The sequence below is a fragment of the Cavia porcellus genome, unplaced genomic scaffold, assembly GCF_034190915.1.
Source record: "Cavia porcellus strain 051 isolate PalLab524CR breed Dunkin Hartley unplaced genomic scaffold, mCavPor4.1 scaffold_23, whole genome shotgun sequence".
Classification (NCBI taxonomy): Eukaryota; Metazoa; Chordata; class Mammalia; order Rodentia; family Caviidae; genus Cavia; species Cavia porcellus.
This window is the reverse complement of record NW_026947506.1, coordinates 31435059-31461960: the sequence shown is the minus strand read 5'-3', so window position 1 is coordinate 31461960 and position 26902 is coordinate 31435059. Positions and strand designations below refer to the sequence as shown.

General features: G+C 47.0%; 1 protein-coding gene across 7 annotated transcripts in view; it reads left to right on the top strand.

Annotated features, from left to right (window-relative positions):
• Mad1l1 (mitotic arrest deficient 1 like 1) overlaps positions 1-26902 on the top strand; it is a 308954-nt gene that overhangs the window by 16602 nt on the left and 265450 nt on the right. The gene's annotated exons all lie outside the window — the stretch shown is intronic.

Sequence of the window (26902 nt, the reverse complement as noted above, 5' to 3'; positions counted from 1 at the left end):
TTCTCTCTGCCTTGCTGATTTGTGGAGTGCAGACCAGGCTATTCTTCCATCTGAAGCCCACGGGCTGCCCAGCAGGGCCTGCTACTGTGGCTTCCTCCTCTTCTCTGGGCTCAGCAGCTACCCGAGAGCCCCTCTAGCTCCCATGGCTACTCTGATCAACCAGGAAGATTGTGTGACTTCTTTCCTTTAAGGGAGGTTAGAGGACCCTCATGCCCAGTTGGACCAGCCCTGTGGGAACACTGCCCTGCCACATGCCTGGTGTCTGCAGCATGACACTCAGTGCCAGCCAGGCAGGCGGAGCTGGCTGAGTGGCACAGACTTCTGTGGCCTTGTGGGAATGTCCAGCTTCTATCTTTGAGCCCGTGTCTGCATCTGAGAGTTCTGTTGTGAGCATAGCTGACATGAGGGCCAACTGGTCCTTGACTGCCTGCCATGTGCTGTGTTCTCTCCACTGTCCCAGGCCAGATTGTGATAGGGTGAGTGATACCTATGCTTGTTGCCAGCCTCAGGCTGGGTGGAAGAGAGGTTTGGAGGGATGCATGAGTGCTCATGGCGCTCTGAGACCTCCCTGGGGGAGTGGATCTGAGCCTGCCCCCACCATGGGTGACAAGACCCTCCACATGCAACTGCAGTCCATTAGTCCATTCTCATGGCTTCTCATGCTTGTAAAGATGGAGCAAGATCCCATCCTTAGCAGGTGCCTCGTGATCTGTCCTTTCAGGAAGGAAGAGGGTGCTATCCTCCTATGGGTGGCCCTCTTGGTTCCTGAGCTTTTTCTGCCAGGTAGCTTCTGTGTGGGGGAGGTTTTCCTTCTCAGGTTTCCTCTGTCTTCCTGGACCCTCTTGGGTTGCTGTGGGCGCTTTATGCCCCAGCATCACTGCCTCATATTTGCTGTGCATAACCAGTTGGGTGTCAGAGTACCTCTTGTCTTGTGATCATTTGTTACGTGACAGTCCATCAGATGCAGACACATGGTGTTAAACATGGTCCCTCATCAGAATCACCTGGAGTTTTGAGGGCTAGTGATTGAACCTGTGCTTGGCATGTGTGAGGCTCTGGGTTCAATCCTCAGCAGCAAGGAAGGAAGGAAGGAGGGAAGAAGGAAGGAAGGAAGGAAGAAAAAGAAAGAAAGAAAGAAAGAAAGAAAGAAAGAAAGAAAGAAAGAAAGAAAGAAAGAAAGAAAGAAATAAAGAAAGAAAGAAAGAAAGAAAAATTCTCCACTTTAAGCCAGGAGTGGTAGAACTTTTAGTTCTAGCTGCTTAGGAGGCCGAGGCAGAAGGATTGCTTGAACTTGAGAGTTTGAGGCCAGCTCCGGCAACATAGTAATTGACTGTCTTAAAAAAAAAAAAATCACCTGGAGTTTGGAGAAAATGTGGATTTTTGTGCTGATCTCAGACCCAGTGGGCTGATGTCTCTGAGGGTTATGGTAACCTTGAAGACTGCCAGTGCTGAGGATTTTGGTTTGCTTTTTCTTGCTATTTTAGGGGGTGGGTTTGGGGCAGTGACTAGAGCTGAGCAGAAAGAGGGCCTCAGGGAAGCCCGTGCTTGGTGAGATGGACAGTGGTTCTACAACTGGGCAGAAGGGAGAAGGAGGTTTTGCCCAGTGCTGTGTGTGGCCTCTGAAGAAGGAACCGCACATGAGCATATTCATTGTTCACTCATGGACACCTGTGACTTTGCTACCAGGTCAGACACCACTCCGTGACAGCCTCTGGAGGCCTGAGATGGACAGCCCACTTCCCCTACCAGGTCTCAAGAGGCAGATGCTTGGGTACCCTGGAGTGTTCGGCCTCCTTTGCCCTTTAGGCTGGGGTCTTGCCATCATTTGGGGCACAACTTGGGCTCTGTGGGTTCCCAGGAATGGCCACCACTAGGTGGCACCACTCCCCCTGGTGATCATCTTCAGGGAACCTGTCCTTGTCTCACTACCCTCACCAACGCCAGGGATCTGGCTGACCAGAGAGGGAGGGGTCTGTGGCCCTAGGTTCTGCCTGCCTTTGAGTGTGTTCTTTTTTGTGTTCCATGCTTGTCCTATCCTTGATCAACCTCTTGGGGCATCTCCTCAGTTCTGTGTTCTCCCGTGTTTATAGCAGTACTCTTAGCTGGGCCCTCCTCTGAGAACAGGGCTTGACTTCCCTGAGAGTCTCAGGGGTTCTGGGGCCTCAGCCCTGGGTTGGCAACAGTGCTCTGCCTACCACCAAGCTCCCCACACGTGACAGTGGCTGCCTGTCCTCAGCTTGGGATTTGTGTGTTTAAGAGACCAGAGACAGGAGAGGAGAATGAGCAGGTTGGCTGGGGTGCATCAGCCAGGGTAACCACCAGCAAGATAGGCCAAGCTTCCTTGACTGTCAGGCCGTGGAGCTTGGTGTGTGGGGTCACATGAGCTGGGGCAAATGGACCTGTTTAGCCTGATGTGACCAGGACGTGGAGTCATGTGGGCCAGTGGACGGATAGGTCCTTCCGTTCTCCTGTGATCAGCTGGGGGTGGACAGGTTTGTGATGTTACTGGTACAGAAGGTCATACAGACCAGGAGCAGATATGACTTCACAACCTGAGGTGTGACTGGGAGGGAGGAGTGTTAGCTGTGTGTGTGGTGCTGTGGCCTGGGGTGGGCATGGACCACTGGTGTGGGGGGTGTGGCTTTGGGAGTTGACTGGGGCAACATGAGGAACCCTGTCTTGCAGGAGCATGGTCTCTGGACAGTGAGTTAAAAAGTATGGGAAATAGGAGCTGGGGATTTAGCTCAGTGGCATAAGCACCTGCCTTGCAAGCAGGCAGTTGTGAGTTCGATCCCTGGTACCGATTTAAAAAAAAAAAAAAAAAAAAAAGTATGGGAAATGGATGATGGGGCAGACAGCAGCCTAGGCAGGACTGCCTGGGGGCTGGACAGTGTGAGAACAGGCGGGATAGGGTGCGGGTGAGGAAGGAATACAAGATGCTGCTCTTTAGAAAATCAATTCTGATAGAATAAAGTTGGGGTTGTACATCTCAGGAGACCAACAGAAGAAGCCTTTGTGATAGACTTGCCACTTGTGATTAAAGATTCTCAGCAAGTGAGGAAAAGAAGGGGAATCTCCAGGACAAGTACAGTGACTTTAATATGGGTGGGAAAAGGCAAAACCATGTCTTCTCACACTGCCAGGCGGAAGGACTGACCTCTGTGCCACCCTGGGGACCAGGAAGCCCCAGCGTCCTCGTTACTCTGTTCATGCAGTAGGTGGTGAGGCTGGTTACCAGACGAGGTCATTGTCCTCACCGCTCCCTCCACACAGATGGCAGGGATGACCTCTGGCCCAGTCCTGGAGCCCTGGCAAGGCTGTCTGTCCTCTCCGTCCCACTCACATTGTACTGGACGTCCCCACTTGTGCAGGCACATAGGAAAAGGTTGGGGTTGTCAGGAAGAATAAAACTGTCTCCAGTAGGAAGCAATGTAATTTCTCCCAAGGTGTCAGCAAACGTCTAGCTGGACTAATTAGTGATGTTAACAGGGTCACAGGACATAGGGACAGTATCCAAAAGTGATTATATTTCTGTGTTCTAGCAATAAACCATTGGAAGTACATAGTGTTTACAATGGCATCAGAAACACCGAATACTTAGGGATAAATTTAAAAATATGTTCAAGATCTGTTCTCTGAAACCCATAAGATGCAGCTGACAGTAATTAAAGATGACCTAATAATACAGGAAAATGGAGAGAAACTGTAAGAGGAAAAAATAAACTCTCCCTTCAGCTCTCCACTACTCACTCAGCACAGCACTCTGACACCAGATGTGGGTTTTTTCCACACAGCAAGCAATTCTCCCGCGGACACCAGCTGAGCATCTTACAATTCAGTTCAGACACTGTCTACTTGGAGTTAGAGTTAGCTCCCTTGGGGTGAGGGTTGGGACTCAAAGATGGACCTCAGATTAGCCACACTTCTGACCACCTGGCTCTGGAGTGGGCTCCCACACCTCTGCCCTTGGGTTACATTAGTTTGTAGAGTGATTCACAAAAGTCAGAATGACACTGTTATACTTTATTCACCCATTTTTTGGAAAATATATTATGAAAAATCCAGATGTGTAGCCAGAGAGAGCTGCATGTCACAAGATGAGTGGGGCTTGGTGCTCCCAATGCCTTCCTGATAACACCCTCCAGGAGCTGTCTGTCTAAAAGCTCTTAAGAACCCTATCTTTTCAGGGTTTACTGGGAATTCTAACATAGGCATGGTTGGTTACGTCATTATCATTGGTGGTCAATTCAGCTTTTTTCCAGATGCTGAAAGTCTCACCCTTCTGACCTGTCTTGGTCTTTGTGGGAACCAGCCCTGTCCTGAAGCCACCAGGGACTCTCAATCACCCAGCCCTCTTGTTAGCAGACAAAGCATTTACCACTCTGAAGACTGCAAGGGTTTTAGGAACTGTAAATCTGGACCCAGTGAGAATAACCAAATATGGTTCATGGTATCATAGAGATATGATGTTTATATAATGTAAGATTCAATATTGGTAAGATTGTAGTGTGCTCGAATTAATCCATACAGTCAACACAGTTTCAAAGTCAGCAGGGTTTTTGGTAGGGCTCAAGAAACTAATATCTGAAGCTTGTATTGAAACATATAGGACCTAGAATTGCTGTAATAATTTTGAAAAAGAAAAAGAGGGGTTACACTGGGGAGATTTAAGATAAGGTGCCAAGTATATTCAGAATAGAATATATGGAATAGAAGTTCAGAAATACTTGAGAAATATGATTTGTTTTTTCAAAAGTATCAAGGTGATTCAGTGGGAAAAAGATAATTTAAGATATGGTGGTAAAATAACAGGCTATCAGTATGGAAAAGGTATGAGCTCTAACATTTCAGACACAAAATATTACTCAAAATGGGCATAAACCTATATGTAAAAGTTAGAACTTCTGGAAGCTTTGGTGTGGCAAAGAGTTCTAAGGACACATAGAGCATAAATTATGCATCAAGCAACTCAATAAATTTAAGTTCATTAAAATTAAAATCTTTTTCTCTCAAAAGACACAAGGAAGTGAAAAGTGGACCATAGATTAGAGAAAATGTATGTAGTTGCCAGGTGTGGCACATACCTATAATCTTAGCATTTGGGAGGCTGAGTCAGAAGGATGGCTACTAGTTCGAGGCCACTCTGGGCTATATAGCAAAGCTCTGTCTCAAAAATTCCAAAAAAAATTTTTTTTTGCAGTATGTGTATCTGACTGAATACTTATTTCCAGAGTATATCAAGAGGTCCAGGGATTTAGCTCAGTGGCTTAGGCGCTTGCCTGGTAAGTGCAAGGTCCTGAGTTTGATCTCTGGTACCAAAAAAAAAAAAAAAAAAAGGACAAAAAAACCCTAGAATATATCAAGAATTCTCACAAGTCAATAAGGTGACTAGATTAAAAAGGACAGAAGACTTTGAAGAGTGTCATATGAAAAGATGCATGCATGTTAAATAAGGGCATGAAAAGACAATCTACATCATCAGTCACTAGGGAAATAAAATTAAGCTCAGGGAAATAGCACTACAAACCCAATAAAATGGCTAAAATTAAAAGCACTGACCCTGCCAACTGTTGGCAGAGATTGGGAACAGCCACTTCTGGCTTTTGGGAAATGGTCTGGCGGCGCTTTGTACACTTCAGAGCCAGCGATTCCACTCCTAGATATTTAACCTGATAAGTGAAGGTGTGGCCTCACAAAGACTTGCTCAGGATGCTTGCAGGAGCTCTCTGCATGTAAGCAAAGAGAGGAAACGGCTCCAATGTCTGTCAGTGCGTGGAGGGTTGAGCAGACTATGGTGTCAGCATGATGGAGTACTGCCTGGCAGTGAGGAACAGACAGGTGCCCAGTGTCTCTCTCTTGCTGAGTGAGAAAGCCAAGCTTGCAACTGTACTGTAGATTCTACTTACTAGGCAGTATAAAAAAAAGGCAACACTGAGCTGTAGTAATAAAAGCAGGTCAGATTTCTCGAGTTCAGGGCTGGTCTCTGCTTGGTGGCATGCTGAATACTCATCAGCGGAGTCCATTTGTATATATCAGAATTTACGACACAGCACCTTTGCATTGAGTGTGTTACAGTGGGCGAAAAATATACCTGATAAAGCTGATGCGTGAGTGGTGCAAAGACCCTCTAGGTGACTTGGACTGGACTGGGAAAGGATGAGGTTTTGGTAAAGGGCTCATCTCTTGATCTTGTCCAAGGCCATGGGAAGCTGGCATTTCCTGGGAGGCCTTTGATGCCATGGCCCAGGCTGCTATTTGCAAGGTCTTTGGGAGTGGGACACCAGTGCTGTGCAGATGGCATCATGCAGCACCACGTGAGGCCCGGTGTGGGCTGCAGAAGGTCAGGAGATTTCACATGCCCGATTAAAAGTAAAACAAGCAGCCCGGTATGGTGGTGCATACCTGTAATCTCAGCACTCTGGGTGACCGAAGCAGGAGGAGTGCAAGTTTGAGTACAGGCTGGGCAACTTAGTGACTTAGTACTTTTTTTTTTTTTTTTTGTCTTTTTCTTTTTTATCGGTACCGGGGCTCGAACTCACGACTGCCTGCTTGCAAGGCAGGCCCTTAAACTTAGTGACTTAGTGAGAACTTGTCTCAAAGTAAATATTATAAAAAGGACTGGGAATGTCATTCAGTGGTAAAGCACTCCTGGGTTTGATGCTCAGCACCACAATAGAACAGAAGCCAAGCACATGGTGGACTCGGACAGACGAAATGAGAAATGGCTTTCCTGCCCCTGCAGGAGATGTGCTCCCCTAGGAGATGTGCCCCCGCCCCAGGGCGACTGGCTTTTGTTACAGCTTCCTCACCTGGAACAGTGTGTTCTGGTAATGTCAGGGATGCCATTCACAGGCAGTGGAACTGATGGTTGCCCCAGTCTGTCTGTCCAGCAGAAGCCTGCTAGGTTTCCCAGGTGTCTTTCTAGAAGCGTGTGCACATGTGAGCTCTTTGAGGTGAAGCTCTTTATTATGCATTTTTTTTCACTTAATTTTTGATAGTGTTTCTGCACCGGCAGAGATAGCCCTGTCGAATTATTTGAAAAGCCATGCAGTCCACCATGTGGATGGTCACTGACTTCCTTCAGTTTCCTGTAAGGGATGGTCAAGTGGTTGGCATTTTTTTCCCCCCTCAATAAGCGGTGGAACATTGGCTGAATAAATTCTTAAAAGCGAAATTCTTAGTTCAAAAGATATGTGCATTCAAAATGGATAGCTAGTGCCAAATCGCCCTTCAAAAAAGCTGTACTTCTGTACATTTCAATCGTGGTTATGTAGTGTCATTGCTTAATTGGGGTAGTGTGCTTTCGAAGGTTCTAGCAGAGATTCAGAGCCAATCACAGCCAAGTAGGAAGAGCCCTTTCAGTGCCTTGGCTTTTTAAAATTTTTATTTAGCAATTCATATTGAGGGGAGAGCTTATTAAATAGGCATGCAGTGAATGTCGGGTCCCTCTGTAGTTGAGCCTCTGGTCTATGGAGGGAATAATTTGCCTGTGGCTGAAAAGCCTCTGTTGTTTGGCCCCTGTCCTTATCCCCTTGTGCCTTGGCTTGGCCTTGTTTCAGATCCTGCTGGTGGTCATTATACCTGTCAGTGTGCCTGCTGGTGTCCAAGCAGGGCTGTGGAGGATGCTGAAGCAGAAGACAGAAAGGCAAGCAGTTTGTGCCCACCTCAAACTGCTGACCTGTCACCTGGCATCAGAGTTGGGGACCTACAAGTGCTGACCTGGATGTTTTCCCAAAAGCATTTATAGGCTGGCCAGATGACAAGTTTTGGGGACGAGCTTCCCAGATATGGGAGGCCAATTAGGAGGACAAAGAGGGGAGAGTGTGGTTGGCTTCTGAAAAAGGAGCTAATTGAGCAGCCAGGATGCAGTTATTACCCTGGTTTCTTTGTTCAGGATTGTAATTAGCTGGATGTTGGGTGATCAGCGCAAAGAGCTCGTTGGTACTTGGAAGGCTTCAAGTGACAGGGTGAGCTGTCAGGTGTCTGAGCCATTGTCATCAGTCTGTATTGGTATTCTTCAACGTGTAGAGAAACAGGAAGATGTGTTTGAGCTTGGGGCTCATGTGGCCCTTCTTCTGGCCTTTGTGTGGGCTCCTTCTGGTTCTTTCCCCACAAACTGCTCCTATGGTCTGATCTGGGCCCAGGAGCCCCACCTGTAGTGAGGGCTGGTGCAACGGTTTCCAGGGGCTGGTTGATACCTCCTCCCAGGCTCAGGTCTTTAAATATCAGCCCATTCTCTTGTGGTGCAGGCCCTGGCTGATTTCTGCTTGGAAGCTGGGTTGGGTTTCTTTAGGTACCATTCTGTCAGTCCTAAGATTTGGGACTTGTCCTCTGAGTTCTCAGTGTGTGGCATGCAGTTGGCATTCACTAAATGTTGAGGAGCAATGGAGAGAGTGGTGGGCAGTCGCTGCAACTGCTCTGCTCTGGACAGAGGCTCTGGGCTGGCCTGTCTGCTGACCCATTGTCTCCTGGACACTGTGCTGCACTGTTTTTGGTTTTTTTGGTAGCAGGAATTGAACTCGGGACCTTAAACTTATCAGACAGATGCTTTGTCACTGAGCCACTTAGCTATTTCCCCAGCTCCTGTGCTGCACTCTGAACAGGCTGTGAGGCAGCAGGGGTTGGAACGTGCAAGAGGAGCGACTTCCAGGAGAGACTCCACATGTGCCCGGCCAGCTGCAGCCCAGCAGGGCAGCCTGGGCAGAAATGCTCTACTGTAGCTTCCCACTTGGCTCTCGCAGCACTTTTGGGGCTTTTCTCCAAGCCCCATAGATTGGGCTCTTCTCCATGCCTTTTAGATTGATTTAGCAGAATCTGAAGCCAGATAACAAAAGTGCTTACTAGGCTCCAGACTGAGGAGGGGCCTGGGTGGCACACAGGGAGCCCTGTGTGGGGGTCTGACTGAATGTGGTTGGGGTGGACTAGCCTTGTGGGCAGCACACAGGTCCCCCCCCCCCCTTAGAGGAGGAAGGCAGCCTCAGACAGGCACTGCAGCGATTAGGAGATATTTAGGGCTGGCTTCCCACCTGGTGGCCAAGAGGGATGGCTGGACTAGGTGACCCAGGGTCGCATGCTGCTGTGTCATTGTCCTTCTTTATTTGTGTCAGAAACCAGAAGCTCAGCCCTTGCGAGCCCACCCAGCTGGCCTCCCCTAGCTGGCCTCCCTGTTGCTCTCCCCAGGCCAGCCTGCCTGGCTTTGGTTCTTGGGGCAGAGCTGTGCTCTGTGGCTGTTGAACCTTCTAGAACCCTGGTTGGGTCCCTCACGCCTGAGCACTATACTGCCTCTCCTTGATGCTGGCTGCTGGGGAAGTGAGCTCTGGTCCTCTGGGACAGGCAAAGGTGTGGTGGAGCTGGCGTGGGCAGTGCTGTGTCCAGTTGGTGGCCATAGGTGGAGAGCTGGGACCCTAGAGTGGTGGATTTTCAGGTAGAGCCCTTGTGCAGGGTTACATCAAGGATAATGGTTTATGTCAACAAGTGAAGCAGCATTGTTACTTAGCTGATTGGCATAGGCGCAGGGTTGTCTGAGGCTTGGGACCTTAGTGGTCTTGCCCTTTTTCACCTTTTGTGATGCTTCTGCTGTTATCTGGGTGTGGAGTCCGGAGCCTCCACCACCATGTACATCTGAGCATCCTGAAGTAGAGAGCCCAGACCTTCTTTCAGGTCTCCCTTTGCACAATCTCTGGCTCTGATCTGCTGCTGGGTGATGTGGGTAGGGTAGTCAGGCCTGGCCAACAAACCTTTCTTAGACTGCCATGTGCAGCCCATAGCCAAGCATCAGGGCCCAGTGGTGATCAGCATCATGCGTGGCCATGGCAGCTTTGAGGTGGAGGAGGAAGGTTGAGGTAAAGGACAGAAGGTATCTAGGCATAGGGGGAAACAAACCAGCACAGGGCATGTGTCGGGGAGGGAGAAGGTGGGCATGGCCTGGAGCTCAGAGATCCTTTCTGATCCCAAAGCTCCTGGTTGGTGACCCTCCAGGTTGTTTCTCTGTGAACCCTGGGCTTCTTGAGCTCTGTGATGACTCTTCTCAGTACTCATAGCACAGTATTCTGTCTTTATCATGGTGTTACTAGACTTTGGTTAAAGAATTTTGAGTTCTTTCTGGATGTGTAATTCTAGCCCTCAGGAGGCTGAGGCAGGAGAATCATTGCAAGTTCAAGGCCAGCCTGGGCTACATAGTGAGATCTTGTTGCAAAAACACAGAACAAAACACAAAACAGAATTGTACATTCCTGAGTATGTAAAGCAGGTCATGCATCAGATCCTTCTCATAGCCTGGAGCCTCCTTATGTAGACAGCCCACGTTACTTTGCTTTCTGTCACTAATAAATATCAGAGTTAGCCAGCATGTGCAGGGAGAAGGTTTACCTTGGCTTGTGGTGAGAGTGTGTGGTAGAACAAAGCTGCTCGCCTTATTTCCAGGAAGCAAAAGAGAGGAAGAGGAAAAGAGCAAGCTCCCTAATTTCCTTCCAGGGCGTGCACCCACTGGGCCTCACCACTTCCTAATAGCATCCCCCTGTGAACATTTCAGATCCAGCCCATAGCACTACCGTCCTCAGGCCCTGCCTTGGGTCCTCTTGTGGCCTGAATGTGTCCCTGTGCAGGCAGTTCATCTCCAACTTCCATCTTGGGCTAGGAGAGTCCATTCTTGAATTTTCCCCTTCTGATTCACTACTGTGTTGGTAGAGGGTACACTGCGGTGCACTCTTCTTTCTTTTTTTGTAGCACTAGGAATCCAACACAGCTGTGCACATGCTAGGCAAGTGCTCTACCACTAAGCCACATGCCAGTTCTAGAGGCCTAATGTTTGAGGCATCAAGATAGAGGTACCCAGAAAAAAATGTGCACCCTTCCTGCCCTGTCCTCTCGGTCAGTCCATAATGATGGGCCCTTTGCTCCAGTGGTTCAGGCAGTGTTGAGTCTAAACTGAGCAGAATTGTCAACTGAGTCCCAAGGCAGGGCCTAGCAGAGATGGCAGGGTGTGACAGAGAGCAGGAGGCTGACCTGGTTGGTCCCAGCAGACCCCGTTGTGTCTTGTGTTCTTTCTCTCACTTTGTGCCACCTGGGGTACATAAGTTGGTCCCTGTTCTGTAGAGCAAACTAGATTAAGAGGAGTCAACCGGTGGCTGTGTAACTGTCTCCTCCTCCAGTCCATAGAGATCAGACCCATAGTATATACACTGGTTGCTGTGTTTAAAGCCAATGTGTAATGTGACTGGTGCTTAGGAGATGCCACCTGTAGTCTCAGGCACTATGGGCATGGATCTGGGAAGGTACAGTATACAATACTTGTAGGTCCTGCACCCAACAAGGTTGGATGTGCGCAGGTGGGTGGTGGATTAGGTAGAAATTTCACTGCCCAGAGCTGTAGCTGAAGAGGCTGTCTTACAGGATTGGGGCTCAGGATCAGAAGGTACCAGGACTTCTGGCCAAGCAGTTTAGTGTTGGTGCCGTAGGTCATCTCCTCCTGCTTTGGTTGGGTGGTGTATCGCTGGGGCAGTGAGTGAGAAGCCAAAGACTGTGAATCTAGTAGTTGGAATTTCAGGGGTATTCGTGCAGCAGACTGATGGTGAAATGATGGGGAAAATCGTCAGTGTGAAAATGCTGTTTCTGTGGCCATTACTGAGTGCTCTGTCACTGCAGGGTAGACAGGGTGGTGGGGTCCTGGGTCATAGACATCTGTCATCTGCAGAACATGCACTGTGTGGCATAGGTCATGATGGCAGTTGTCAAGATGTCATGGGAGCCTAGCCTTAAATGAAGTGTGGTGTTTGTAAATGCCATACAGGCAGCTTTTGTTAAAACCTGAGATAAATGGTGCTTAGGCATTTATCCCAGAGCAACCGCTACGCAGCTCATTTTTTCATCTGTATGTGATGGTGAGTTAAACTCAAGGCTGAAAACCTAGAGAACATGTCATTTTAGTGAAATGACTGAACTTCGCTGACACAGATCTTTTCTTAGGGGCTCTGGGGGAGGAGTTTCCATTTGGGAGAAATCGAGGTCAGATGGATGTGCTCTGAGCCACAGACTGCTCAGGCTAGAGGGGGCTGCTCTGAACCAACCCACCACCCTGCTATGCAGATGCTGATGGAGGGGTGCCCTGTCACCTGTCACGTGCCATGGTGTATCTGTCTGCTGGCTTCCTGTGGCTGTGGCTTTGGAACGTGAGAGACACATGCTTGTGCTTCTTGGCTATACATGGGACACATGCTCCAGGGCCTGAGGACAGTGGCCATGTGAACCTGTGGCTCTGGAACTCACTGTGACTGTCAGGAGGAGAAGCTGTGATCACTGTCTGCCACATGGATGGTGTCTGTCTTGAAGCCTGGAGAGGAAGCCCAAGTTTGTGCCCAGCACTGTGGACATTCAGCAGAGTACTTGCTGATGCTGACGGAGCTTCAGTTGCTCTCAGGGTCCCTGGAAGGTGTTGTATGCTCTGCTTTCTGGGGTCAACAGGGTTTCTGGAATCTGTGCGGCCTGCACTCCCAATCTCATCCTGGCCTGACAGCAGGCCAGGTCCCTTGGCAGTGATTTTGTGGGGATGTGCACTTGGCCCTAACCTCATCAGAGGCAAAGGCAGGCTCTTGGAGTAGAGGACCAGAGAGCCTACCCAGGCCTCTGTGGCTCCCCCGACCCTGCCCCTCTAGTGCTAATAACTCCCTGGACCCTAGGACTGGGAGGGGGCTGGGTGCTACTCCTCCCTCCTAGTCTTCCTGCCTGGCTCAGGAAGCAGAGCATTTGCTGGGCTGGGCCCTGAATGGAAGCAGAGGGTGGCAGATGTGGGCTCCTAGCAGCAAGAGGGGTCAGGTCCAGTGAGAAAGCATCACTGAGATGCACAGGGAATGTCTAGGTTAGTTGGTCCATGTGGTAATTTTAGCCCACACCTTCTCCTACAGCATAGATCTGTATTTTGTTAGGATGGGCTGGGTTTGAGGCTTGTTGTCAATGCATGCAGATGGGAGGACTAAAGTCCTCCCTGAGGTGGGAGAAGCTTCCTGGAGTCCCCTAGGTTAGGGGCTACTGCCTCAGCCTCCCACTTCCCCTGTCAGAGCCTGGAGTCTCACTATTGGTCCAGCTCCCCCAGCCTAATCACCTGGAAGCTTGTGTGACAGGACAAGCTTTGGACACAACCAGCTGTCTACTGTCCCCCCATCTGGGAGGGGTAGGCGGATTGAACACTTCTTTTGGGATGCTCTGGGGAAAGAAAATCCAGTGCTTTTGCAGTGTTTTGCTCAGTGATGTGAGAAGTTGTGTTATTCAGAATCACCAGGGAGTTAGGAAGGATGTTTCTTTAATCAGGAAGGATGTTTTGGAATAAACGGTGGCAGAGATGTGCATTTGCAGCTGGGTTTTGTATTAAGGAGCTGCACTTACCAGACGTTTACCAACTTGACGTGTGGACGCAGGTTAGATTCTTGACATACTTGATTTAAGGCTGGAACCTTGCCAGGTGTGGTGGTACACATCTGTAATACCAGTACTGAGAGAGGCTAAGGCAGCAGAACCACAAATTTGAGCTAGCCTGGGCAATTTAGCAAGATCCTGTCTTAAAATAAAAACTAAAAGGAGAAGAGACAGGTCAGCACCTCCTGAGAATTGGCCATGCTGGGACTGGGAGGAGACCACCAAGAAGCCAACTAGCCAGCCTTTCTGGTAAGCAGCACAAACTGCGCAGGCTCCAGAAAGAGAAGTCAAATAGTGCCTTCAGTGAGCCTACTGGTATACGAGCAGTATCACTCCCTACATCCCCCACATACCAGCTGGTTTGGAGGACAGGCTGAGTTGATAGCAAGTAAGGTACTTGTATTGTTTGGTTGATTTTGCAGGCCTGGGGCCAGCAGTCTGAGCAACTATTGGGAGGATGACAGTGTGCAATATAGCAAATAGGGGGGATTTCCTTCTGTCTTGCCTTTGAAATCCAATATTGTTCTCACTTTTTATTTTGTTCTGATTGTTTTGCTTTATTCAGTGTTCTGTTTTGTTTTGGTTTGATGTTACTATACCTGATAGAATGGGCAACCATTGTGAAGATAACAAAATATGCGTGGGTAGCTACTGTTGTTTTCCTAGTATCCTGCTTTGAAGTTCTGTACCAATTTTGCTGCTTTGTTTTGATTGGCATTGTTATGTTTTGTTTTGTTGGGTTTTATTATCTTAAATAAAAAAAAAAAACTAAAAGGATCTGGGCTATAGCTCAGTGCAAAAGTCCTGGGTTCAACCCACAGACCCTTCCATTCCCCAAGCCTTCACGAGAAGAGATAACAGGTAAAAGACAGGTATCTGCCTGTGGAGTGAGTGTCTCTGGGGCAGAACATGTGTCTTTGTATGGTGATGGCAGAGTTTGCCTCAGGTTGGCAGCAGGGATGCTCCGAGCTGTCCCATGCTGTCTCCTTCCTTTGTGAGACCAGGGGTAGGGCTAGCCTGTGCTGGATGCTGGAGACACAGCTGCAGGTCCAGGTTTGCTTCTCAGCAGACATACATTGGGCAAGTGGGCACCTTGGGAAGGTGAGTGTTCTGGAGACTTACATATTTAGGAAAGGTCGTGTGGTTCCAAATGGCCTGACCATAGTTCAGGGGGTTGTGGCAAAAGCCGAGGAACCAGGTTGGGGTCTGATCTGAGAGGTGGTGTGGGTCCTGTGGGGTGTTTGGACTTCATCCTGCAGGGAGCAGCAGGAAACTAGTGAAGGCTTTCCTCAGGGCATGATGGCCTCGGTTCTCCCTGGCATTCCTGGGGGACCTTGCTATGTGATGGAATCTTCTCTGGGTGCTCCTAAGATATCTGACTCATGCCCACGTGACAGTCCCATTGCTTTGTGGGGGGGCATTGTCACTGTCAGCTTTAACCTCATCAGAAGGAATGCTGGCATTAGGTTGGCATGAGAATTGATGAGTTGAGGCAGTGTGTTCTCTGGCTCGAGGCCTGGGCCTCTGAAGCAGTTTGGGATCTTCTGTCTGTCCAGTGTCCCATCCTGAACATGGTTTCTGTGGGTAGAACCATGATTTTGGAAAACTTACTGGTTTTCTTGTTCATTGTGTTTGTTTCCTTCCATCTGCCAGGCCTTGGACAAGCTCTGGGGGTGTGGTGTTGAGGACCACCTAGTCCCTGTCCCTGTAGCAATAGAAATGGGCACTCTCAGCAGAGAATGAAGGCACGTCTCTTCAGGCCTGTGACCTGCAGGAAGCTGCCGGAGACCCCATGCGGTAGGGCACAGGCTTGCTGTGTCCTTGCTGGGTGTGATGGTACTGAGGGGATGTAGATGCCATGTTTCTGTGATCTGGAAGCAGGTATCTTCCAGAGAACGTGGGTCTGCTGATTGAAAGGCAGCTCCTGTTTTGAGAGGCAGAATATCACTACTCATGGTTGTGATTGCTCTAGAGAATTGCAGTGTACCCATTCTGAATTTGGTCTTGCTGGCTCTTCCTCACAGCTGGGTGCCTGGGCACTGTCTGCTCTGATACTTCCATTTGACAGGGCAGGGACAGAGGCTCTGAGAGGACTGACTGGCCCAAGGTCGTCCCAGCAAGTCTGTCACACATCCTTGCTGGGTTGGTTGGCTAGTCCAGGAGCATGGTGGGCTCTGCCCTCAGTAACCTCCATCCATCTGGCTCCCCACATGACGCGTGCAGCTGGGCCTGCATCTTTGTGGGCTGATCAGCCTGATGCTGGCACATTCAGGCTCCTGCTGCGGGGCGGTGCCCATTCCATCAGCTTGAGCAGAATTCAGCACATGTGTGGCAGGAAACTCGCCAGACGAAGGCAGCTCTTGCAGCCCTGGGGGTTCAGTGCCCCGTGGCAGGAAGGGGCTGCCAGCCTTTGCACAGCGCCACATGCCCTGGCAGGACTGGTCCTTCTCTCAAGCACAGAGGCTGCGGGGTAGACTGAGTCAGTGCTGGGAGACGAAGCATTTAACTTCCCAGGCGCCAGCGCGATGCTGTCTTGTTCACGGAGGCGGCTGAGGGAGAAGATTAGCAATTAATTTTTTATTATGCGCAAACTCCTCTTCACTTCTGTGGAACCAAACAGCCCTCCCACTGCGAGGAGGGGCGGGCTTCCACCGCAGTTCATTTCTCAGCGCACTGCTGTCTGTCTGCCTTTGAACTGATAGGAGTTGTTTACAAGCCTGTGTGGAAGACATTTAGACACGCAGTTCTCTGTATTCCCATTGGCTCTTTCTGGCTTTTACTTTTTCTGTATTGCTAGAGTTTATTGCACTTGGGTCTCAAGAGTATTTTGCCTTTTATTGAGATTGCAGTTACAAAATGCAGGTATCAACCATCTTTTAGAATAGACAAGTTGTAGCATGATGGTTTTAGTTTCCTTTAAATCAAAGCTCTTTTTTTTTCTTTTTGATTTATGTGGAAAATTATATTTGAGAAGAGAGTGGTAGTTTCTGCTGGCCTTTCTTTTTGGGCATTTTTATTGTTTACTGTGGCTTAGGTGCAGTGTCACAGCCATCCCAGTAGGGGTCACTACTGAAGTACCCTCAAGTTATGGCAGCTTCTTTCCATAAGAAAATTGATGATGGGAGATGTACTTTTATTTCATTGGTTTAATGGACTTGGTTTTCTTTTTGCAGTTTCATAACTGTGCATTCAGTACTTGAGTGGGGTGGATGGATGGATGGGTGGAAGCCAGTTGCTTCTGTAAAGGCTTGGGTGGTTAGCCGTGAGGGTCATTTGGTCTCTGTCACTCAGCTCTGCCTTTGGTGCACAGAAAGGGGGCCAACCAGCCTGGGACTGAGGAGTTTTGCCTCGGAGGTGGTACTTTTCACACTACAGTGAGGGACCTGGGACAAAGCAGGACCTGTTGGTTATCCTAGTATGAAAGCTACTATATGTGAGTGAGTGGGTGTGGCTGTTACTTTCAAGACAGGTCTGGCCAGAAAGCTGGAGCTTGCTGACCCTCTTCAGAGCATGGAGGTGGCCGTTTAGTTTAAAAGCCGATACCAAGTCCTGTTCTACCCTTTCTCGGCTGCCTGTTGACATCCTTCTTTCCCTGTCCTGGTCTGGGAGACTGATGTCTGAGAGTGATATCAGAACCAGCCTGGTGTGGAGTGGCTACTACCCCCCATGGTGGGCAGCACCCTTGTTGGCTGGAATCTTGAGTTTGGCAGTGAGGTGACATGCAGGTGTCTGGAGTTACCTGGAGGATACATCGCCTGTCCAGGAAGACTTCTGAAGGATAGAGCCCCTGTATATTGGCTCCAGGTTGTGAAATGCTCATTTCCTCCCTGCCTTGTTTTTGGTGCCTGAGTTTCCAGGAATGGTTATGGTAATCATATCCATTCCATGCAATAGATAGTTGTGACATGGCAGATGTACAGTTTGAGATAGATAAGAGAGTTGAGATGTGGTCCCTGAACCAACGGTGGCCACAGCTGCAAGGTACAGGGCTGTGGGAACCAAAAGTGGGAGGCCCACGAGACCTAAGTCAGGAAAGCCCGCTGGGAGGGTGGCTTCTCAGAGCTGGCTGTGGTGTCGGTCTAACCCCATGGGTCCGGTGGCGGCTCCTTGAGGCAGCTCCTTCCTGCAGGTCCGTCTCCTTTTGGTCTCTTCCACAAGTCATCTGAGGATCTGTGGCTGAGGACTGGGGTCCGATTGCCAGTCTTCCTGCCTCTGGGCAAAGGCCACGTACCCTCAGCAGACAGTGGGCTCCATGTCTGTTTGTACAGTGAAACTTGTTTTTGTTTCCATCAGAAACATGAACGGCTGTTTGCGGCATTTCCATTTACTGACAACCCATGCCAAATTAATTTTATTTAATTATCTCCCAGGGCTAAGCTTGAATACATTTTGTGTTAAATTCACAGTTTTTCCCTTTTCTAAACGAAATGGACTTAATATCCTTGTTAAAATCTGATTAAAACTAAAATTGAGTTTTTTGAAGTCTGATTATCCCATGAAATGGAATTTTTAAACCTAATTATGGATGGATTTGCATATACTTTTCAGCACCATTGAAAAGAAAGCTGAAATAAATTTATTAATGACATCCTTTTCTCTTGTTTCCTTTGGGCATGACGTTGGCTTAGGAGCATGAGGAGGTTGAAGAGGAAGGCAGTCTTTCTCCCCACCCTTCCTTTCCAAGAATGCTTTTTAAACTTGGTTTCTTGGAGAATCAGTTCCCAGCAGAGTATGCTTGGTCTTGTTTCCAGGCTTTGCCACTCCCCCATTTAAGCAGAGCTGTTTCCTGTTTCCCAGTGCTCAGAGCTGTGGTTATTATGAAGGGGCAGGGTCCCTGATCACCTGCCTGCTAGGCTTCTTAGTTTCTTTTTTGCATTGCTGAGACAAAATACTCAACACCCAGAGTCCACGGAGGAAAGGTTTATTTCAGCTTACGGTTTGTAGAGGTTTCAGTCCATAATCCTCCAAGGCAGGGTAACATGGCAGAGGGACATCACAGAAGAGAGACAGTCGATGGCACAACAGGCCCAAGGCAGTGAGCAGCAGCCCAAGCAGTGACAGCAACAGCAGCCTGCCTCTTTGTGCTCCATCCAGGGTGTTTCCACACCCAGGGTGGGGCAGTTTTAATCCCAGCATTACGTGTACAGATCCAGCTACTTTTGAAACTCCCATCCTATGGCCACTTGAAGCTCTGTTAGATATAAGCAATAACAGTTTCCCTTCAGCCCAAATATGGTCTTGTAACTAACTAACAAGCCACCTCTGTTCTAGTTCTGGGTCACATGTGTGTTTTTAAATAAGCAGGTTTGCTGTTTATGGCCACTGTGTGTGATGAACTTGGAGTTCCCAAGTGGCATGGTTCACAAAGGGGTGTGTGCTGCGCTGCATTGGAGTCTCCGCTGCTCTGATTTCCTGCCAGCTATGGAGGAGGGGGAGGTCGCTCAGCCTTACTTGCCTTCAGCTGTCCTTCACTGCGGTTTTGTCTAGAATGATGTCATATCAAATATTGCCTTCAGGTTTGGCTATAGTCACCTGCACAGTGTTTTCTCACCACACTGCGTCTGTGGTTTTCCTCTTTCCAGAGAATAGACGTGCCATATGTTTTAAATCCAAAGCTTCTCGAAACACTTGTGTAGCAGTGTTTGTAGGTGTGCTTTTCTTTTCTTGGAAAGACACCTGAGAATGAAAGGGTTTCTAGGTGGGGCATAAGTGTATTTTAACTTTCAGAGAGCTGCCCAACGTGTGTCCATCATGACTGCATTCTGGTCTTCCCATCATTATGCTGGGGCATTTCTGTCATCTCTGCCAGGTGGCCCCTCTGCTTCATCTCAGCCATACTCTCTATATGTGAGGGTGCCACCCTGTGGTCCTTGTGCCACGTCCTGAGCCAGTGGCCTTGGCATTTCCTCAGGCACTTACATGACATCTGTACTTGTGTGAAGTTTCTCTCCAAAGGGTTTTGGGTGGATTGCTGGCGAGTTGTTGGGAGTCTCCAGTCGGATGTGGGATCAGCGTTTGCTTCCACAGCATGGCTTTCTTTTCCATTTTCCTAATGTCTTTTGAAGAGTGAAAGATTTTAGTTTTGTGACATCTGATTCATCAGCTCACTTCTTTTATACTACCTGGTTTTTGTGTTTGTACAATTCAAGCTTTAAGACTTACTAGGTTTGTTTCTTAATTTAATTTTGAATTAATTTTTGTGAGTAGCATGGTGACCATTGGGGTCACTTTCTTTCCAATACAGACATCTGTTTCCCCTCTGATTTGCTCTGTGCACTGATGAAAACCAGTGGACCGTGTGCTTGTGGGCCTGTGTATAGCACGTGTTTTACAGTGATATCTGTGTCCATCCTATGCTAGTACTGTTATCCATAATGACTGTAACGTCATAGTAAGTTTTTGACATATGATAGGAAGCTGTACAATTTTTTCTCATTTATAAAAATTATTTTGGCTACTTTAGGGATTTTGCATTTTTATATAAATTTTATTAGCTTTCAGTTCTTTTTCTGTGTGCTTCTTGTTGCACTTCTTTTTCTGGCCTAAGTAGGCTCATTAAGGCCTCTAGCTCTAGTACAGAAGCTGGGGCACAGCTCAGTGATAGCCTGGCACTCTTGAGGGCTTGCAAAACACTAGCAGCAACAGCAACAGGAACAAAAGCACACAAGCTTCTGGTACAGCTGCGATTGAAGTGGTGAGAACGGGCCATCTGTTGTTTATCTTATAGGGAAAGTGCTCAGGTTTTCTTTTAGTAAGTATGATGTTAATTTTAAGGTCTTAAGTGATGCTGTTTGTATTAGCTTAGATGCAGTCCCTTTTCCCTTTATCATAGTGAAATACAGGTAACAAAATTTGTCCAGCCATGTTTAAGTGTGCAGTTCCGTGGCACCGAGCACATTCACATTGTCATTCAGCCATCACACGACCCACTCCTGAACTCTTCCTTTTGCACACTGAGTCTGTGTTCATTAAACACTAATGCTCCAATGCTGGGAGCTTTCTGCTGTCTGTATGAGTCTGACTATTCCAGGTCCGTTATAGAAGTAGCATCCTACCACACTTACCCAACGTTTTCTGTCTGGCTTGTTTCACTTTGTATGGTGGTCTTAAGGTTCACCCACACTGTAGCATATATCAAAATACGCCTTCTTTGTGAAGTCCTGTAACTCAGCCTGTGGACAGAACCACATTTGTCTTATCTGTTCATCTATCAGTGAACTCTCAGGTTGTGTCCACATGGAAGCCATCGTGAATTATACTGCTGTAAACACTATGTGACATTATTTCTTTAGGATTCCATGTTCAGCTGTTTTTAACTGGAATTTGGGACCATATAGTAATTCTCTATTTACTTACTTTAGAGTCTGCCACTCAGTGGTAGTCTGAGGTTCTAGAAATGCTTGCACACAGGCTCAAGGGTCTCCTTAGCTGGGGCAGGAAAAGCTCTGGGTGCTTCGACTAGGGTAGAAGTCCCCTGCTGGTAGAGTGGAGGCCATGTCAATCCCTTACCATGTTTGGTGCATGAATCCACGGTCCCACAGAGCCCTGTTTTATTTTTGAGATGGGTCTCACCGTGTTGCCAAGGCTGGCCTTGAACTCCTGAGCTCAGGTGATCCTCCAACCTTAGCCTCCTGAGTTTGGGACTGCAGCTGCATCACTGTGCCTGGCTCCCTTTTTAAATATTTGAAATGAGATGATAATTCCTTGTGGTGAGCAGACAGATCTGAAATACATGATTCTGTGAGTGCTGTAAACTTACTACCTTGCAGTCACTCCTCGGGCGAATCACAGAAAGCCCTGTCCCTTGATGTTCTTCCTGTTCCTTCTAGTCAGTTTCCACCCCTGGGAGACAGTGGCTGTTCTCATTTCTGTTACCAGGGATGAGTTTTGTCTCTGCTAGAGTTGTAAATAAGTGGACTGGTACTGAGCATATCCTCTAATTGCTGCCGCCTTTCGCCCGTGGCTGAGAGTAGGTGCAGGAGGCTGCTGAGGCAGCTGTGCTCCCACATAGCCCCTGTGTGGGATCCCTGGGATGCCCAGAGTTTGTGCCCGATGTCTCTTGCTTTACCTACCTCCTGATCCTGTGTTTGCTGAGCATAAGATGCCTGAGCTTCAGTCATGTTTTGGGGTCTATCAATAGTTCATTTTTTAAAAATTGTGAATGTGCTTATCTGTGTATTTGCTCTTGGTGGATATTTGTGTTGTTTCTACTTGTTGCCTGTTACAAACCTAGCTACTAATTGGCCTTCACAGTTTGTGTGTACTATGTCTTCCTTTTCCCAGAGCCAGCACCTAAGAGTTCAGTTGCCAGGCCATTTACTGTGTGTGCGCAGCTCTGCAGGGACCGCCAGGCTGTTTTCTCACGTGACTACATGGTTTTGTGCTTCCAGGGTGTGAGGGCCTCTTTGCCCTGCCTGCTCTTTAGAATTTGGTGTGACTGTTTATTTTACAATATTATTTAATTATTGCATTGGGTATGAAATGCTGTCTCTTTGGGTTTTAATTCACATTTCCTCAGTGACTAATTCTGTGTGACCGTGCTGATGAGTTCCTCTTTGTATGTGTCTTGGTTCTGTGTGTATGCTCTTTGGGGAATGATTGGTTTAAGTCCTTTGCAAGTTCCATTGGGTTGTTTTCTCTTTGTTACTGATTTTTTAAAAATCTTTATTCTGGATGCAAGTTCTTTATTAAGTACGTGTCTTGACACCCACTAGCTTGCCATTTCATTTTCTTAGTTTTTAAATTTCTGAGATATAGTTTATATACCATAAAACAGGCAGTTTTAAAATGTATAACTTAGTGGTTTTTAGTATATTCATAAGGTTGTACAACTGTAGTGGCTGTCTGATTCCAGAACACTTTTGTGCTTCCCAAAATAAGATCCTTTCCCCCAGTCCCTGGCAACCGGAAGTCTATTTTCTATCTCTGTGGACTTGCTTGACCTGGACATTACGTACCAGTGGAGTCATACGGAAGGTGGCTTTGTGACTGGCTCCTTTTACTCGCATGGTATTTTCATGGTTCATCCCATTGTAAGGTGGTCAGTTCTTCATTCTTCTTGCCTCCTTTTTATAGCTAAGTGGCACTTCACACTTGATTTATATATTGGTAGGTGTTTGGTTGTTTCCACTTTTTGGCTATTCCAGTTGGTCCTGCTGCGACCATTCACATGGTAAGTTTTTGTGTGAGCAAATTTTCAGTTCGTATGAGCATATCCCTGGGAACAGAGTTACTGGGTAATGTGGTTTTAACTCTGTGTTTAACACTGTTAGGAATCATGAAACTTTTCCATAGTGACTGCACCACATTGCCTCCTGTCAGCTATTTGTGAGGGGTCCCCTCACAAATTTCTCCACATTTCCACTAATGCCTGCTGTCTGCCTTTGATGATAGTCACAGCAGTGATGCAAAGTGATGTCTCACTGTAGTTTTTAACTTCTATTCTTACAGCTAAACTGAAAGAGACTTCAGTGGTGACACCTGACAAAGACACAGACTTTACAGTTAGTTCAGAAAAGTCACGAAACAGGAAATAAGTATAGCTAGCATGGGCTGACTCACACCCTGGGGAAGGTAAAGAATTTGATTTCCAGAATTGCCACAAAAATTGTAAGACATTTCAGAGACCAAGAAAATAGAACTCACACCGGAGGGAAAAGTCAGTAAAAACATAATATGAATAAAAAGAAATTATAAAAAGAACCAAGTAGAGATTCTATGGTTGGGAACACTCACTGAAATGGAAATTCACTAGATAAGCTCAGCAGCATCCTTAGCAGCAGAGGAAGGACTCAGCGGACTTGAAGTAGATCAGTAAAGATTATTCAGTGTGAGGAACAGAAAACAGTGAGGAAAAGAGAAAAGAGGAGCGTCCTCCTTGGCAAGTCAGTTTTACAAGTGTCGGAGGCGCTGCCCGAGGCCTTTGTGCAAGTGAAGGCACTGGAAGATGTCTGGAGTAGAAAGGAAGAAGGACAAATGACTTAATTTTATATATAGAAAAATCTGAAGACATGCATACATAAAACTAGTAAGCAATTTCATCACAGTTGCAGAATTCAAGATTAGTATTTAAAAATCAATATTTCTCATTAATTATTGTGATTAGAGATATTTTAATTTCTTAAATGATTTCTATTTTGTATTATTTTTGTTTTTTGAGATAGGATCTTGCTGTATAGTTCAGGCTGATTCTGAACTTGTGTAACCTAGGCTGGCCTTGAACTTGCAGCAATCTTCTTGCCTCAGCCTCCAGAGAGCTGGGATTGTAGGCATGTGCCACCATGCCTGGCGGCTTTTTTGGGGGGGGGGGAGCTGAGAATTGAAGCCAGCCTTTGCATTGAGTTACATCCCCCAAATTTTTGTATTTATTTTGAGGCAGGGTCTTGCCAAGGCTGAGCTCAAACTTGCAGTCCTTGTGCCTCAGCTTCCCAAAGTGCTGGGATTGCAAGTGTCTGCCACCATGCTTGTCTTGGAATGTGTCTTCTATTGGCATACCTCTGTCCTCATGCCAGTCCCACACTGTGTTGGTTGCTGTAACCTTAGACCAAGTCTTGAAACCTGGAAGTGCAAGTCTTGCAAATTTGTTTTCCTAAGGTGGTTCAGTTGTTAAAGATTCCTTTGCTTTTCTGTGCACATTTTGGAAATAGGTCACCTCTAGCTACAAAATACTATGATTTTTGTGGGTTTTGCATTGAATTTATAAGTCAGTTTGGAAAGTATTGGCCTTTTAATATTGGCCTTTCCAATTCATACACATGATACATCTCGTCATTTTACTTATCCCAGCAGTTTTTTTTTGAGACAGGGTCTTGCTATGTAATTCAGGTTGGCTTCGAACTCACTATAAAGCCCAGACTGCCTTAACGAGTGTGCCGATCCTGTCTCAGCCTCTCAAGTGCTATAATTACAGGCGTACTCCACCAATGCTCAGCTTGTTTTTAACTTTTAAATATAGTGGTATAATAGATTATTTGTTTATAGGTGTCAACTGTTTTGAACTTGCTAATTGAGGAAAGAAGAATTGCAAGTACCACATTTATAATCAAATAGAGAATGCTGAAATTAATTTACAAGTAGGTGCTGAACTGTGGAAAGTAGTTCATATCCACAGAACTACAGCAGCTGCATCCTAAAGGCTAGAATTTGTGTTTCTATGTCATTTACCAGTCATTTACATTATTGTCAGTGTTCTTTGGATTACCAAGTCGCAAAATGTCTTAAAGGAGGGGAAAGTTAGAAACAATCTTAATGTGTAAACTAGACAAGACACAAAATCAGCTGTTCCCTCCATGTAAATTTTTTGTTTTGTCTTTCTCTTTGTGATTATAACAATCGCATGGAAAGGTTTTTGACCACAAAGACCAGCCCTGGTATTTATGTGGGTGCATTAAGAGCCTTACTGTACCAGTTGGTTCACCCCTCCTCCCTCCTTCCCTGCCTTCCTGTTTCTCTTTTGTGATGCTGAAGATTTCACCCTGCGCCTCACACATACTAGGCATGTGCCGTGCCACTGCACTGCAGCCTCACTCCATAGGTCTTTTCTTCTGCTTTGCAACATCCTAGGGCAGTTGTGATCAAGTTGCCCTGTAGAAATGTTCATCAGGAGCATCAGATTGGACTTCTAAAAGCCACTATCATTTGCACTTTCAAGGCCTGGCATTCAAGCCCAATAAAGTCCTTACCATAGTTGTCATAGCCACAGATTTGGGTGAATTACCCTCTTCTTGGTGTTCCTCAAATACGTTAAAAGTTTCTGGCTTTCCTGAAAGTGGCTTATGGTAACAAGGAAGGTTGATCTCTGGAAGCCCAGTACCAGGCTGTTTTTCTTGGGAAGGTGGTGTTGATAACGCTTGCATAAATACAGCTATCTTTGCTCCTTAAAAATGGTTTGTTATGCTTTACTGAACAAGCACCTCAATGACACTTGAGGTGGTTGCACTTTTCCCAATTATGTATTGTTGACAGGAATGAGGGATTCTTGTCCAGCCTGTGCAGATAGCTGTGTTGCCATGAAAAGCAGAGACTCAGAAGGGTTCCTGAATTCTGAGATGTCAGTGAGGGTCAGATACTGTTCAAAAATGTCTCATTTCATTTTTCTCAAAGCTGAGTACATTTAGTTGTTGTTGCTTAAAAAGCCTGAGAAGAAAGCTTAATTGCTTCCTTATGTATCCAGAAAAATAGGACATAAAGCCAGCACCCGCAAATGACCTCAATAACATTTCCCTCTTTAGTTCTTTCACTTCTGTGTAATTAGTTCTTACCCTGTTACATCTTGGGTTAATAGTCTCGTGAAGCCATGTGCTTCTTGGCTAAAAAGAATTTGGACATCCTGACTCACTCGATCTGTTGTATGTCTGATGTCTCCACTGAAGTGTATACCCAGTGTCACTAGCTAGAGGTCTGCTGTGACCTTGCCCCGAGCCTCTCTATGAATCTTAGTTACTTTCTCATTGCTGAGACACAGTACCCAACACTCCCAACTCAAAGGAGGAAAGGTTTATTTGTGCTCAGAGTTTATAAAGGTTTTAGTCCATAGTCAGCTGGCTCCAGAGCAGGGTGGTGTGGCAGTGGAAGCAGAGCAATCCAAAGTAGAAGGAGGGCAGTAGATCTTCCAGGCCAGGCCCGGGGACCCACGTCTTCCAGCCACGCCTCACCTCCCAGCATCGCGTTTAGCCATAAACTCATCAGTGGGCTAATCCCCTGACAAGTATCACACACCCAAGATCCAGTCACCTCTTCCCCCAGAAGCTCCATCTGTGAGCTCAAGAAGCTTCGGAGGAGCATCTAGATATAAACCATAACAGTGCCCTTTCTATTTAAGGTGCACGGAGTGTCCAGGCCAGCTGTGTCACAGTGGAGCAGAACTGTTCCGGGATGGCACAGATTTGCTGGCTATGAGGAGTTTATTCCTGATAATTTTCAAATGTAAAGTGTCTCGCGGTTTTACAACAAGAATAAAACAAGTGACAAGGAAATTAGGCTGTTTCTGTGGCATTCAAAACAAAGATAAAAAGGCAATTAAAAAATTAGACATAATATCACTAAGGATAATGATTAAGCCTGTTTCAGAGTAGTCACATCTGATTCATCAAAGTGGATGAGTGTAATTTTTATAGAGAAAGCAATCATGAGGTACAACACATAATACTGAGACAAAATAGTCCAATAACACACCAAAGGCTGTCAGGTGAAGAGATTCGCCAAGTCTGGATAGTGCCAGACATTTCTGTTTCCACAGAACGTAACAGGTAGGTGCCTCTGTACTTGAAACCAGCCTAGAAGATGCTAGATTCAGATAAAGAGTAAAGTTGTGGCCCAGCAGCAGATAATAACTGAGGCTGTGACTCTACCTCTGTGTTGTCACCTGCCTCCTCAAGCACTAGCAGTGCTGGGATACAGCCACACCTGACGAGCTGTGTCTGCGTTTTGCCCAGCGGTCTTGGACACCTGTGGAGGCGGTTTGGCAGTTCCGAGAGCACAGGGCGGAACTGGCAAA